The sequence below is a fragment of the Trichomycterus rosablanca genome, chromosome 17, assembly GCF_030014385.1.
Source record: "Trichomycterus rosablanca isolate fTriRos1 chromosome 17, fTriRos1.hap1, whole genome shotgun sequence".
NCBI classification, from domain to species: domain Eukaryota; kingdom Metazoa; phylum Chordata; class Actinopteri; order Siluriformes; family Trichomycteridae; genus Trichomycterus; species Trichomycterus rosablanca.
In genome coordinates this window covers 17,114,413-17,127,828 of record NC_086004.1, presented here as the reverse complement: position 1 = coordinate 17,127,828, position 13,416 = coordinate 17,114,413, and positions in this window count along the sequence as shown.

Sequence of the window (13,416 nt, the reverse complement as noted above, 5' to 3'; positions counted from 1 at the left end):
TGGCTCTTGATACATCACAAAGACTTGCTGTCTTGGTCACAGATGCGCCAGCAACACGTGCACCAACAATTTGTCCTCTTTTGAACTCTGGTATGTCACCCATAATGTTGTGTGCATTGCAATATTTTGAGCAAAACTGTGCTCTTACCCTGCTAATTGAACCTTCACACTCTGCTCTTACTGGTGCAATGTGCAATTAATGAAGATTGGCCACCAGACTGGTCCAATTTAGCCATGAAACCTCCCACACTAAAATGACAGGTGTTTCAGTTATTTTGTCCAACCCCTGTATATATATATATATATATATATACAGGTCCTTCTCAAAAAATTAGCATATTGTGATAAAGTTCATTATTTTCCATAATGTAATGATAAAAATTTAACTTTCATATATTTTAGATTCATTGCACACCAACTGAAATATTTCAGGTCTTTTATTGTTTTAATACTGATGATTTTGGCATACAGCTCATGAAAACCCAAAATTCCTATCTCAAAAAATTAGCATATTTCATCCGACCAATAAAAGAAAAGTGTTTTTAATACAAAAAAAGTCAACCTTCAAATAATTATGTTCAGTTATGCACTCAATACTTGGTCGGGAATCCTTTTGCAGAAATGACTGCTTCAATGCGGCGTGGCATGGAGGCAATCAGCCTGTGGCACTGCTGAGGTGTTATGGAGGCCCAGGATGCTTCGATAGCGGCCTTAAGCTCATCCAGAGTGTTGGGTCTTGTGTCTCTCAACTTTCTCTTCACAATATCCCACAGATTCTCTATGGGGTTCAGGTCAGGAGAGTTGGCAGGCCAATTGAGCACAGTAATACCATGGTCAGTAAACCATTCACCAGTGGTTTTGGCACTGTGAGCAGGTGCCAGGTCGTGCTGAAAAATGAAATCTTCATCTCCATAAAGCTTTTCAGCAGATGGAAGCATGAAGTGCTCCAAAATCTCCTGATAGCTAGCTGCATTGACCCTGCCCTTGATAAAACACAGTGGACCAACACCAGCAGCTGACATGGCACCCCAGACCATCACTGACTGTGGGTACTTAGTCTTCCTCCAGACTCTGGCACCTTGATTTCCGAATGACATGCAAAATTTGCTTTCATCCGAAAACAGTACTTTGGACCACTGAGCAACAGTCCAGTGCTGCTTCTCTGTAGCCCAGGTCAGGCGCTTCTGCCGCTGTTTCTGGTTCAAAAGTGGCTTGACCTGGGGAATGCGGCACCTGTAGCCCATTTCCTGCACACGCCTGTGCACGGTGGCTCTGGATGTTTCTACTCCAGACTCAGTCCACTGCTTCCGCAGGTCCCCCAAGGTCTGGAATCGGCCCTTCTCCACAATCTTCCTCAGGGTCCGGTCACCTCTTCTCGTTGTGCAGCGTTTTTTGCCACACTTTTTCCTTCCCACAGACTTCCCACTGAGGTGCCTTGATACAGCACTCTGGGAACAGCCTATTCGTTCAGAAATTTCTTTCTGTGTCTTACCCTCTTGCTTGAGGGTGTCAATGATGGACTTCTGGACAGCAGTCAGGTCGGCAGTCTTACCCATGATTGCAGTTTTGAGTAATGAACCAGGCTGGGAGTTTTTAAAAGCCTCAGGAATCTTTTGCAGGTGTTTAGAGTTAATTCGTTGATTCAGATGATTAGGTTAATAGCTCGTTTAGAGAACCTTTTCATGATATGCTAATTTTTTGAGATAGGAATTTTGGGTTTTCATGAGCTGTATGCCAAAATCATCAGTATTAAAACAATAAAAGACCTGAAATATTTCAGTTGGTGTGCAATGAATCTAAAATATATGAAAGTTAAATTTTTATCATAACATTATGGAAAATAATGAACTTTATCACAATATGCTAATTTTTTGAGAAGGACCTGTATATATATATTAGGGCTGTCGTTAATTAATTTTAAACGCGATTAAAAAAATTAATCAAGATTACAATTTTTAATCTAACTATTTTTATTTGGCATATACATGTGTGTCTCGGTGGTAATTAACTGTATTTCAGATGAATTAGGATGTAAAGCGCATGAACTGTCCGATGATAAACTACTTTTAGCGGTTTTCACTTTTTTTACGTGTTAATGAAAAGATCAATGAAATCACGCGATCTCTGTAACGAGTATTTCCATTGGCTGCTAGAGCTGTCCATCAAAACCGCATATCTCCGCCTCCTTCCCCTCCGGTAAGAAGTGAAACTGTGTGATGTTTCATCTCCACAGTTTATTCAGGTTATTCTATCACATGGTTATAAACATGATTTATATTTGTGATGTTTGTAGTTTTCTAAAAACACATTCGTATCTGATATTTATATGGACTAAGCGTTTACATGGACTGTTTTAATTAACACTTTTTTTTATATAGCTACAGTCAATTACTTATAGATAATGTCTGCTAACTTGACTGTTTCAGGTATTTATAGGTATTTAAATGGTAATTTAGAACAGTATTTCCCAGTATTCTTTTTGCACAAACACAGTATTAAAGGGTTTTCTTAATAGATCTATGAAATAATCATATGTTTTGATGCTTTACTGATGCCTTATATTAGATCAAAACATTATGGTTGGTGCACCTGTTTTCAGTGTCAGGGTCATGAACAGGAAAAGATCCTCACTTTTGTCAGATAATGTGCTTTCTACAATGAATTTAGATTTAATAATTTTATCATATTTTATGAATGTTTTATTGGTAAAAACGTTCTTGCAATAACAATGTGCATAACTGTTCAAATTTTGCTTAATTATTAGTTTGCGATTAATTGAGATGAATACATATATATTAGGGCTGTCACACGATTAAAAATTTTAATCGAGATTAATCTAGATTAATTTTGTTCTTTAATCGCGATTAATCTCGATTAAAATTTTTAATCGTGTGACAGCCCTAATATATACAGGGGTTGGACAATGAAACTGAAACACCTGTCATTTTAGTGTGGGAGGTTTCATGGCTAAATTGGACCAGTCTGGTGGCCAATCTTCATTAATTGCACATTGCACCAGTAAGAGCAGAGTGTGAAGGTTCAATTAGCAGGGTAAGAGCACAGTTTTGCTCAAAATATTGCAATGCACACAACATTATGGGTGACATACCAGAGTTCAAAAGAGGACAAATTGTTGGTGCACGTCTTGCTGGCGCATCTGTGACCAAGACAGCAAGTCTTTGGGATGTATCAAGAGCCACGGTATCCAGGGTAATGTCAGCATACCACCAAGAAGGACAAACCACATCCAACAGGATTAACTGTGGACGCAAGAGGAAGCTGTCTGAAAGGGATGTTCGGGTGCTAACCCGGATTGTATCCAAAAAACATAAAACCACGGCTGCCCAAATCACGGCAGAATTAAATGTGCACCTCAACTCTCCTGTTTCCACCAGAACTGTCCGTCGGGAGCTCCACAGGGTCAATATACACGGCCGGGCTGCTATAGCCAAACCTTTGGTCACTCGTGCCAATGCCAAACGTCGGTTTCAATGGTGCAAGGAGTGCAAATCTTGGGCTGTGGACAATGTGAAACATGTATTGTTCTCTGATGAGTCCACCTTTACTGTTTTCCCCACATCCGGGAGAGTTACGGTGTGGAGAAGCCCCAAAGAAGCGTACCACCCAGACTGTTGCATGCCCAGAGTGAAGCATGGGGGTGGATCAGTGATGGTTTGGGCTGCCATATCATGGCATTCCCTTGGCCCAATACTTGTGCTAGATGGGCGCGTCACTGCCAAGGACTACCGAACCATTCTGGAGGACCATGTGCATCCAATGGTTCAAACATTGTATCCTGAAGGCGGTGCCGTGTATCAGGATGACAATGCACCAATACACACAGCAAGAATGGTGAAAGATTGGTTTGATGAACATGAAAGTGAAGTTGAACATCTCCCATGGCCTGCACAGTCACCAGATCTAAATATTATTGAGCCACTTTGGGGTGTTTTGGAGAAGCGAGTCAGGAAACGTTTTCCTCCACCAGCATCACGTAGTGACCTGGCCACTATCCTGCAAGAAGAATGGCTTAAAATCCCTCTGACCACTGTGCAGGACTTGTATATGTCATTTCCAAGACGAATTGACGCTGTATTGGCCGCAAAAGGAGGCCCTACACCATACTAATAAATTATTGTGGTCTAAAATCAGGGGTTTCAGTTTCATTGTCCAACCCCTGTATGTATATGAACTTTGTTGAAGGGGCCCAAATTTTTTTTTGCACTGGGGCCCATGAGCTCCTTGTTATACCATTATGTACATTAAACATGTTAGCAAGGATATGTAGTTGTCTTGGCTATGTGTGTTGTTAATTTAAATAATTTAAATATAAAATGTGATTTGCTCAGAATTATCCATCCAAAGTTTCCCACTCAATGAACCATAAAATCATGTTTTTTTTATTTAGAACGTAGGGTGTCTGCTAAAGAGGATGTCAATAAATAACACTGCAATTGTAATATTACATTATTTATTTAAGAGAGCTGCTTGAATATTTAAGCACTGTTAAAATATTTGACACTAGCTTTCCGTAATCTTATTTAATATTTTATTGAACTATTTTAAATGCCCCTTTTTAATACTTTTTAATGCCACCAACATTTTCATCACATTATTTGATTGTCACAGATCAAAGCAATGAACTGAAAGACCAAAAATGTAAATGACAGTAAAGACAGTATATTAAAACGTGCACTTCCAGAACCCCATGCATAATTCATCACCATTATTAATTTTAAACTCAGCCAACCAATAACAGATGTCAATAACACCACAGATGGCGAATAGTAAAATGGCCACCAGTGGGAAAGCGCCTACATATCGGCTTCTTTGTTGCTGCCAGCCCTCTGTTTGCTCTTTGTCATTTGCATTGTCTTTGACTCACAGTCTGGGGAACTCCAACTGGCTGTTGATAAAAGATTAGAAGTACCAGCATAGACCTTACCCAGACAAAACTAAACTAAGACATAGAGATTAAGATTATGACGTGAATCATAAAACAGAAATAATATTCTATCACATGGTTATAAACATGATTTATATTTGTGATGTTTGTAGTTTTCTAAAAACACATTCGTATCTGATATTTATATGGACTAAGCGTTTACATGGACTGTTTTAATTAACACTTTTTTTTATATAGCTACAGTCAATTACTTATAGATAATGTCTGCTAACTTGACTGTTTCAGGTATTTATAGGTATTTAAATGGTAATTTAGAACAGTATTTCCCAGTATTCTTTTTGCACAAACACAGTATTAAAGGGTTTTCTTAATAGATCTATGAAATAATCATATGTTTTGATGCTTTACTGATGCCTTATATTAGATCAAAACATTATGGTTGGTGCACCTGTTTTCAGTGTCAGGGTCATGAACAGGAAAAGATCCTCACTTTTGTCAGATAATGTGCTTTCTACAATGAATTTAGATTTAATAATTTTATCATATTTTATGAATGTTTTATTGGTAAAAACGTTCTTGCAATAACAATGTGCATAACTGTTCAAATTTTGCTTAATTATTAGTTTGCGATTAATTGAGATGAATACATATATATTAGGGCTGTCACACGATTAAAAATTTTAATCGAGATTAATCTAGATTAATTTTGTTCTTTAATCGCGATTAATCTCGATTAAAATTTTTAATCGTGTGACAGCCCTAATATATACAGGGGTTGGACAATGAAACTGAAACACCTGTCATTTTAGTGTGGGAGGTTTCATGGCTAAATTGGACCAGTCTGGTGGCCAATCTTCATTAATTGCACATTGCACCAGTAAGAGCAGAGTGTGAAGGTTCAATTAGCAGGGTAAGAGCACAGTTTTGCTCAAAATATTGCAATGCACACAACATTATGGGTGACATACCAGAGTTCAAAAGAGGACAAATTGTTGGTGCACGTCTTGCTGGCGCATCTGTGACCAAGACAGCAAGTCTTTGGGATGTATCAAGAGCCACGGTATCCAGGGTAATGTCAGCATACCACCAAGAAGGACAAACCACATCCAACAGGATTAACTGTGGACGCAAGAGGAAGCTGTCTGAAAGGGATGTTCGGGTGCTAACCCGGATTGTATCCAAAAAACATAAAACCACGGCTGCCCAAATCACGGCAGAATTAAATGTGCACCTCAACTCTCCTGTTTCCACCAGAACTGTCCGTCGGGAGCTCCACAGGGTCAATATACACGGCCGGGCTGCTATAGCCAAACCTTTGGTCACTCGTGCCAATGCCAAACGTCGGTTTCAATGGTGCAAGGAGTGCAAATCTTGGGCTGTGGACAATGTGAAACATGTATTGTTCTCTGATGAGTCCACCTTTACTGTTTTCCCCACATCCGGGAGAGTTACGGTGTGGAGAAGCCCCAAAGAAGCGTACCACCCAGACTGTTGCATGCCCAGAGTGAAGCATGGGGGTGGATCAGTGATGGTTTGGGCTGCCATATCATGGCATTCCCTTGGCCCAATACTTGTGCTAGATGGGCGCGTCACTGCCAAGGACTACCGAACCATTCTGGAGGACCATGTGCATCCAATGGTTCAAACATTGTATCCTGAAGGCGGTGCCGTGTATCAGGATGACAATGCACCAATACACACAGCAAGAATGGTGAAAGATTGGTTTGATGAACATGAAAGTGAAGTTGAACATCTCCCATGGCCTGCACAGTCACCAGATCTAAATATTATTGAGCCACTTTGGGGTGTTTTGGAGAAGCGAGTCAGGAAACGTTTTCCTCCACCAGCATCACGTAGTGACCTGGCCACTATCCTGCAAGAAGAATGGCTTAAAATCCCTCTGACCACTGTGCAGGACTTGTATATGTCATTTCCAAGACGAATTGACGCTGTATTGGCCGCAAAAGGAGGCCCTACACCATACTAATAAATTATTGTGGTCTAAAATCAGGGGTTTCAGTTTCATTGTCCAACCCCTGTATGTATATGAACTTTGTTGAAGGGGCCCAAATTTTTTTTTGCACTGGGGCCCATGAGCTCCTTGTTATACCATTATGTACATTAAACATGTTAGCAAGGATATGTAGTTGTCTTGGCTATGTGTGTTGTTAATTTAAATAATTTAAATATAAAATGTGATTTGCTCAGAATTATCCATCCAAAGTTTCCCACTCAATGAACCATAAAATCATGTTTTTTTTATTTAGAACGTAGGGTGTCTGCTAAAGAGGATGTCAATAAATAACACTGCAATTGTAATATTACATTATTTATTTAAGAGAGCTGCTTGAATATTTAAGCACTGTTAAAATATTTGACACTAGCTTTCCGTAATCTTATTTAATATTTTATTGAACTATTTTAAATGCCCCTTTTTAATACTTTTTAATGCCACCAACATTTTCATCACATTATTTGATTGTCACAGATCAAAGCAATGAACTGAAAGACCAAAAATGTAAATGACAGTAAAGACAGTATATTAAAACGTGCACTTCCAGAACCCCATGCATAATTCATCACCATTATTAATTTTAAACTCAGCCAACCAATAACAGATGTCAATAACACCACAGATGGCGAATAGTAAAATGGCCACCAGTGGGAAAGCGCCTACATATCGGCTTCTTTGTTGCTGCCAGCCCTCTGTTTGCTCTTTGTCATTTGCATTGTCTTTGACTCACAGTCTGGGGAACTCCAACTGGCTGTTGATAAAAGATTAGAAGTACCAGCATAGACCTTACCCAGACAAAACTAAACTAAGACATAGAGATTAAGATTATGACGTGAATCATAAAACAGAAATGAAATTCACACTGAAAATGCTGATAATGTGTGAGAAAGCTTAGCTTATTAGGCTAAAAATAATTGAGCTTCCTTATTATTTCCTCTTTTTTTAGAAAAAGCCTGTGCCTCACCCTGAAAGAAACCTTGGTCAAAGTCCATTCAAATGACCTGTTGTAAACTATTAAAGCAGCACTTTGGACATTGTGTGTGTGTGTGTGTGTGTGTAAAATGTGTGTGTAAATGTGTGAAGGCCTATATGTGTTTGCTTTATGCCCTTTGTGTAAAGTAAAGGAGCACCTGGGTTTTGTGATATGTGTGCAGATGTCTGCCTGCAGACAGACTTGTATCCTGCACCACACTGCCAGAACTACGTGGACATATTACTTTTTTTATTTACCCTATCTACTCTCCTACAGTGCTATTAGTACTGTTCCCCCTGTGCTGGACGATGAGGGCTGAGACTATCTCACACCCTTTCCAAAATGTGCACAGTCACCAACCACATCCACCCATAGTGAAATCTCATATAGAGACGCATTGCATTCGAAGAAACGCGCTAGCCGCTCTAGATCATCCATCACTAGTACAGATGCCTTGATCTGACTGCAGACTCAAATGTACAGCGACAATTAATTTGACATATTCTCAACACAAGACTGGCGGTAGAATAGGCCCACCTAATAAATCCCTTGGCACTGTCATATGATGGCACATTTCAAGCAATTTATTTGCCAAATTTCAAGTAAGTGTTTTATAAGGTGGAAATATCTTGGAGCTGGAACACATTAGATGCACGCAGTACATCAAACAAGCCTACAGAATCTGTCTTTAAGTACTGTCTATAAGAATCAGGTTACTATGGCTAGGTAACAACTCAGTAAATAAATATTCCAATGTGCATTGCAAGTCATTTCTTGCAGTGGTGTAAAGCACACTAATGTGGAATCTTGAGAACTGACATTTTTTTTGCTCACTGGTTCTTTGGTGTAACAATTTAATTACAATTTTTATTACACTCTAGCAGTACTGGATATACTGGATAAATCTGTGTTTGGTAAATGCCAGGGGAATTCTGCCTAAATGCATAAAACCACTGTAAAAATTGTTTGAGTCTGATTTTGCTGATTTGTGCTGAGTTTGTTAGTTTCAGTAAAGGGATTTTTTTTTATTCTCTTAGAACTACAACTCCAAATCAGAAAAAGTTGGGACAGTATGGAAAATGCAAATAAAATAAAAATGCAGTGTCCCTTACATTTACTTTGACTTTTATTTGATTGCAGACCGTTTGAACCCAAGATATTTAATGTTTTGTCTTGTCAACTTTATTTCATTTGTTAATACACCTCCATTCCTGCATTTCAGGACTGCAACACATTTAAAAAGAAATCCCTCAGACGGCACTGCATCAAGAACCGCCACTCAACAATAGCTGATATAACCACATGGGCAAGGGATTACTTTGGCAAACCTTTGTCAAGCACTACAATACAGAGTTACATGCACAAATGTCACTTAAAACTTTACTGTGCAAAAAAGAAGCCTTATGTTAACCATGTCCAGAAGCGGCATTGACTTCTCTGGGCTCTGAGGCATCTAGGATGGACCATCATACAGTGGAAACATGATTGTGGTCAGATGAATCAGCATTTCAGGTCTTTTTTGGAAAAAAATGGACGCTGTGTTCTCCGGACCAAAGACGAAAAGAACCATCCAGACTGTTATCAGCAACAAGTCCAAAAGCCAGGGTCTGTCATGGTATGGGGCTGTGTCAGTGCTTTACACAAGGTCATTTACTTTTCTGTGATGGCAGCAGTAATGTAGAAAAGTACATTGAGATCTTAGAGCAACATATGCTGCCTTCAAGACGTCATCTTTCCCAGGGACGTCCATGCATTTTTTAACAAGACAATGCAAAACCACATGCTGCACACATTACAACGGCATGGCTGCAGAAGAAGAGGGTATGGGTACTGGACTGGCCTGCCTGCAGTCCTGACCTGTCCCCAATAGAGAATGTGTGAAGAATTTAGAAACGAAAAATGCGACAATGACGACTCCGTACTTTTGCACATTTTAAGACGTGTTTGCAGGAAGAATGGGACAAAATAAAAGCTGAAACACAAAATCACTTGGTATCCTCGGTGCCAAAACGTCTTTTAAGTTTGGTGAAAAGGAATGGGAACATTACAAAGTGGTAAATGCTTTACTGGAATAAAGTTAACTAGATAAAACATGAAATATCTCAGGCTCATCCTGTATGCAATTAAATAAAAGTCAAAGTAAATGTAAGAAACTCTGTGGGTTTTTTTTTTTGCATTTGCATTTTCCATGCTGTCCCAACTTTTTCTGATTTGAGGTTGTACAATGACTAAATAGTTTTGTGCTTTCCAGTTTTTGACAATTTGGCCAAGGCCTTTAACATGTTTAAACATGCCAATGTCAGTTTGCACAATAAAGAACTGGTTTAAAGAATTTCTTGTGTAAGAACTTCACTGACCTGTCAGAGCCTGGACTCAAAGCCTCTCTAAAACCTTTGGGATTAATCAAAGCCAGGCATTATTGCTCAACTTTACTAATGTGCGGTAACCTTCTAAGAAGATTAAGATAACCTTTTATTGTCCCAGAAGGGGAAAATTTCCATTGTCAAAGCAGCAGAGTAAAACAGAATATATAGAATGAGTCTGTTATAGCAGCAAATTAACTCTGTGTTAATGCTCATGGTTTGAAATGAGATGTTTGGTGAGCACATGTAGATGTGATATTCATGATTTTTTCTGGTCCAGGTTTGAATCCTTGCTTCTTAGATCATTTTAACAACATTACCAGCATGCAGCAAAATAACCAAAGCTGTTTGCACTTGTTACTGAATATAGAGGAAGCAATTGAGGGTTAAGGGCCCTGCTCAGGGGCCCAACAGTGGCAACTACCCAGTGGTAAGGTTTGAACCAGCAACCTTCTTTTTACTAGTACCCTAACCACTGAGCCACCACTGCCCTGATCACTGCCCTGTAATAATATTTTAGCATGTAATTGGGCAGTGGTAGCTCAGCGGTTAAGGTGCTGGACTAGTAACCAGGAGGTTGCCGGTTCAAGCCCCACCACCACCAAGTTGCCACTGTTGGGTCCCTGACTAAGGCCCTTAATTGCTCAAAATTGTGTTCAGTCATAATTGTAAGTCGCTTTGGATAAAAGCGTCTGCTAAATGCCGAACATGTAATGTAGATGTAATTCTATTTAAATTTGTTAATTAGGTCTGCTAAATACTGAAAATGTAAAAGTAAATATAATTATAAAACTAAACAAAAAGTGAATGGCTTCTTTAAATTGTCCTTTGGTGTGTGTGTGTGTGTGTGTGTGTGTGTGTGTATGACAGTAAGTGAATGTAAAATACAATTCTCCCTCGTTTTATACCTGCTTGCCCTATTGCTTCATTAATGATTCAAACAATAACGAGTCGAAGTATTACTCATTCAACAATTGTTGATTAAACCTGTTCATTCAAGCCCAGCCCTACTTATCACTCCATTTCACATTACTCCCTATCTACTACTCTCATGCTTCCTGCCGCTGTCTTGTCCTACTTTGGCGAGACAAGTTCCTCTTATCCTCTAATCAACATGTTGTTGATTAACCCTGTTCATTCAAGCCCGGCCCTTCTCATCACTTTATTTCACGTTACTCCCCATCTACTACTCTCTCTCATGCTTCGTGCCACTGTCTCGTCCTCCTTTGGTGAGACAAGTTCCTCTAAGTGGTTTTTAAAGTGACGTTATTGTGTCTGAAGCCGTGTTTGCGGTGTAGTCAGACCTAGTAGGTCAGCTGATAAATGATTCAGGCTTCAGTGCTGACCTGAGAATGAGCTCCCTCCCCCACGCATTATTAACATGCAATCAAGGAGAGGTTTACAATCAATCAGATAGAAGGGCCTTGTGATTACTACAGGGGCTCAGTAATGCTAATCTATCTCCATGGTTACATGGTAGTGAAAGCTGGTCCCCAGGGAAATTGTATTGACTAATGTTCATGCATTTTGGCCTTTGTGGTTGTATAATGGCTACATAAAGACGTCTATTTTTGTGGCTCAGTTTGTAGCCGTTATCTCACAACAAGAATGTCCTGGGTTCAATTTCCAGGTGAAGCGGTCCGGGTTCTTTCTGTGTTCACCTTGTGTCTGGGTCGGTTTCCTTCGGGAGCTCCGGTTTTCTGCCACAGTCCAAAAACATGCAAGTTAGGAGAATTGGTAAAATTAGGAAAATTACCTGTGGCTGTATTTGACAGTGAACTTGAATTGATGAATCATGTGTAACCTGTAAATACCTATCCTGTCCTGTCCTGTCCTGTTATGAATGTAACCAAAGTGTAAAACACATTGTAAAAATCCTAATAAATAAATGATACAACATGATAAAACATGATTTTAAATCCTAATAAATTAAAAAAAATAGGAACCCAGAGGAAATGGTTACCAACGTTATGTATAACTTCTAAGCTGCATGGCTTTCAGGATTTTGTCCTCTTGGAATTGTCTTGCTAAAACAAGCCGGGAAATCAGTTTACATAGAACCATATGTTGCTCTAATATGTGTGCCACTGGCTCTCATACCTTGAAATTTGATGGAGTTTGTCACGAATCCAACCTCTCTGTGCTCCTATATGCCATGCTCTGGGAGCACTCTCAGTCTCCTGCCACGCCCCCTTCATTGTGATTGGTCTCCAGCTAATTAGCCACAGGTGAAGCTCGTCTGAGCAAAAGGGATGTAAGAAGCTGTTTGGTTTGCTATGTGATACTTTGCTAAGTTAGCTCTGTCTGTTAGCTCTGTCTGTTAGCTCTGTCTGTTAGCTCTGTCTGTTAGCCCCTGTCTGCTTGTTACTCTTCATGCCTTGTTTAGTTTTGTTCTCGTTTGTTTTAATCTAGTTCTTGTTTAGCTTTGGGTTTAGTATAATTTAGCATCGTTCAGGTTAGCATGGGTCTTGTTAGTTTGTCTTGTCATCTTCCAACCTGTCTTGTGAACTTCTAGTCTTGTCTTTAGTTATTAATAAAAGTTTTGTTTGACATTTCTGCGTGTGTCTGCCCCCTCTTGTCTGGTTTTTACATTCGTGATGATCCTTTTCCTCAGAGAAGGGTATTTTAACACACTCCTGGGCCCATTAGATTATAAACTCATCGGAAAAGTTGGGACATTATGGAAAATGCAGTGTTTCTTACATTTACTTTTATTTATTTTATTTGACATTTGTTAAAGACTTTTGTAAATGCTGTCAAATGGGTTTTGCAAAGTTTTACATAAAGGGTTTGAATACTTTTGTGAAAAAGACATTTAATTGATTTTTGATTTACTATTTCATTTATTTTCACTTACTGTTCTGGTCAGGGTAAGAGTGATGGAAACATTGCCCATACAGCAGTAATACAACTTAGGCAGGGGGGCTATTTGCTAGGTATTCCATAGTCACAAAAGTTTTGGGACATTGAAGGAAAGTGGAGTACCATGGAAAGATCATGTGAAACCCTCTACACACTGACGCTGAGGGCAGTACTTAAATTCTTACCCAGAAATCATGTTGTTGTGTGGCACCAGCTTTACCATTATGTCACCCTTTTCTAAAATGAATTTATTTTAGTAATTGTTTACTGAAATATTTTTTGATTGGGTGGTTTCATT